Raw genomic sequence first — 3,472 nt, forward strand, 5'->3', positions numbered from 1 at the left:
GTTTTACTCTTCGAGCTTCGTCTACCGGTTAGCCGATAAAAAAGCTCCGCCGCGAGACTCGTCGTTGGACGGTGTTCCAGGCGCGTTGCCGTGTTGGTTTCTGTTCGTGCTGAATTTCATCGTGACCGCGTTCTCTTGGTGCGAGAAAATCCAGTTCAGTGGATGTACGAGAAGAGTCGAAGGGTCGAAGGTTGAAAAGGTTGGAAGGAAAAAGAAAGGAAGGAAGAAGGGGAAAGAAGAAGAATTTCGACTGCTCGAAGACGCGACAAGATGAAGGGGAGGAAGGAAATTTTAAGGATATTGCCACGGTTATCTTCAACGATCTCGGCATCTGTTCTCGTGATCGTTCTAGTTGACGTCCATGGCCTCCAACGTCGGCTATAAGGGTTGCTTCTCCGTGGAAACCCGGGGGTGAGAATAGGAACAGACCACGCCTCTTGTCTAAGGTTACCCCCACCTTGATCCTCGAGCAGTCTCCCTCCGCCACCGTGCGGGAAACCTAAGATTTTTCCACTTCACCCCCTTCCATACCACTTGCCGCCAGTATCCTCTTGGCTGCTACCCCCTCCTTCGCTACTCATTCACCCCTTACACCCGCCCCTCTCCTCTAGGAGAGTACCAACCCCCCTTCTTCTATTGATCCAGGTCTAAGGTCGTTTCTTGCGCTCCAGGAGCTGGCTACGCGAATCCCGCTGGGCCGAAGGAAACCCCCGCCTTTCAATCCTTCCTTTTCTTTTTTCTTCTTTTCCCCCCTCCTTTTTCTCTTTTTCTCGCGTAACCTTGAAAACTTCTTTTTCACTCGACCACGAGATTTATGCCGGCCTTCAATGGGATTCCTCGCACACATTCGTTTCATTTGTACGCGTGCTGTGCATGTGTAAGCACGCACGCATGCCCCTTTGATAATTATTCTCAATCGTTGTTTTTGCAATTAAGAATGATTCGTTTATTTCGTTTTATATCGATGTTCTTCTATTTTTATTTATTTTTAATTGTTCTTTCTTTATTATTTGCTCTTCATTGTGAAATCTTATTAAAACTTAGTTAAAGTTAAATTAAATACGACGTCTCTTTAATTATTTTTTTAAATTTTAATTACCGTACAATAGAAAATTTTACATTCATCGGGAACATTCTCTTTACAAATACAGTGAAAAAGCACGAGAAATCTGGTGTTTTCTACCTCAACGAGAGAACTTTCACCGTTAAACCGCGACCATGTCGGTCGTTTCTGACGTCATAGCTGGAACAGTTTTATAGAATCTCCTTTAGTAGTTCTGTGCGTGTATAGAATGTAACACCCAGTCCACGTCCCATGGTGAATGAACGTGGTGGTTAAGAGAGCGCGGGGGTGGAGGAGCGGCGCTTTAGCCGGCGGCTGTTAAACACGCCGGGTCTTATCGGTAAAACTGTTCTGTACAGGGCTACCACGTTCAGCCATTGGCCACGAGAGTATCTGTAGCCTTATACTCGTTGTCTGCCAGGTATGCATGTCAGTACATTATACAACATTAATGCCGGCTCGCTAAAATCGTTCATGCAAGAAATCCATGGCGAATCGTTAGCGAATCGTTAACGACGTTAACACTTTACTTACTCGCTCCTCCACTATTCAGATCTCGTTAATTCCTAAAAACCGTAATCAATTTAATTTCGCGTGAAATTATGATCATTTCTCTCTCTCTCTTTTTTTTACGTATATCATTATAGCAACTTTCAGTTATCTCCAGCCGCTGTTTCTAATTTCATCGCTCTACTTCAATTATTCCAACTTCGTGTCGTCCATTGTCCGCCGCATCTATTCGATACTCGTTCGGTACATTCGACTTCGAGGGGAGTCTCTCGTCGAGGAGAATACAGTGCACGCGTTGAAGAAAGTTCAACAAGTTTCCGACGAATTGTTCCAGTTCGCTCGATTGTGTTTCACTTCGACCATCCGATGCTCGATACCTTGCCCGGTCCTGCACCCATTGTTGCCCCCTTTACGAGTAATAAATTTTTAACTTTTATCTCCCTTGTTAAATTCTCTCATCTCATGAAATGTCGATTCTCTTTCCGATATTACACTTAGATGCTTTACAAAGAGAAGACAGAATTCTCTGTAAAACATTAACAGTCTATTGTAGGAACGTAGCATCTCCAGGGGATAGGGAGATCATTTAATTTGCATCGATATTTGCTGCTTCCCGGCTCTGCCCGATAGATAGGCTGCACCGTATGAACAGATACATAGGGAGGATCACTTATAAGCCCGAAGTACATATGTATTCGCGGCAGCCTTTCTCGGCATTAGGTAGCAAGGGCCTTAGAGGTCTCCTGGCAACCAAGCCTATCAAACTATCTTACGGTCTAACCCTTACGGTCAAAACCTTCCTCAACCCCTGGAATCTCACTTAGAGCCCTTAACGACTGACCCCGCGGGAGACACTGCGAAATTGAGAAAATTATCCTGGCTCCTCGCTATGTCGTGCGGAGACGATGATTGTACGGTTCTCACGTCCCCTGATTGTAACCCCGTGCGACGCCACCCTCGATTCCAGAACTTGTACGCATATACCTATAAGAAATCCTGAAGGGGCGGTGAAATTAAATGGCCGACCGGCAGGCTGCCATCTTACTTGCGAATTAAGGAAAGGGTGGCTGGCCGACCCTAGCGGAAAGACCCCTGCGAACTGTCCATTGCAGGGGGATGTTGCGTTTCATTATGCTTAGCCTGGAGGCTTCGCTATGATGGAGGTTATGGTAACTTGGTTATGGTATTTTTTTTTTATATTCAACGATATATAATGTGTTTTATAACGGTTCTTTTTTTTTAGTTTCGTATTCTTCTTTTTGCTGCTCGATTTTGTTCTTTCTCCCTTTTCGCATGTTTGTTGATTCATTGGATTATTTCAAATGCAAAGAAGATTGACTATTCCTATTCGAGATTCGATAATAATCATTACTTTAGATATTTGTTATCCTATCTATTATAAATATATATTTCACTTTAAAAATTTTATAAGATTCATCAACGATTGCATTAATATATTAGAACTTTCTCTTTGTAAGAAATTTTCCATTTTGAACTTCAATTATATATCTTCAAACAATTTAATACATCTTCAATCATCCTGAATTTCCTTTCTCAGCTCAGAATCTCCTCTTCGTCGAACGTTTTCGACTGGAATAACCGAAGGTATTGTATTGTTCATCAATGATTCACGCAATTTGAAGTTTTCAATCGCAAATCGTTCATTTCGTCGATCCAAAGTCGTTCCTCGTATGCATACAAGCGCGTAAGTAAGGATGCAGTGTGAGTTGACATAAGTGTGCGGATCGTAGAGGGACACCGACGACCAAAGGGTCGGTCTGTCGTCATTCTAGTACGGTTACAGCGGCCACGGAGCTTGACAGAAGTTGTAAACTTTATGGTAAACCGTGGCGGCGGCGCCGGCCACGGCCAGTAAATGGGGAAGGTGCCGGTGCAGCC

General features: G+C 43.9%; 1 protein-coding gene and 1 pseudogene across 1 annotated transcript in view; one reads left to right on the plus strand and one right to left on the minus strand.

The window, feature by feature from the left end:
• The window catches only part of LOC102679332, a 24,030-nt gene that overhangs the window by 17,734 nt on the left and 2,824 nt on the right, over positions 1-3,472 (minus strand). The gene's annotated exons all lie outside the window — the stretch shown is intronic.
• Positions 7-3,472, plus strand: part of LOC102678975 — a 17,532-nt pseudogene continuing 14,066 nt past the window's right edge.

The sequence above is a fragment of the Apis dorsata genome, unplaced genomic scaffold (assembly GCF_000469605.1).
Source record: "Apis dorsata unplaced genomic scaffold, Apis dorsata 1.3 scaffold_295, whole genome shotgun sequence".
Taxonomy (NCBI): domain Eukaryota; kingdom Metazoa; phylum Arthropoda; class Insecta; order Hymenoptera; family Apidae; genus Apis; species Apis dorsata.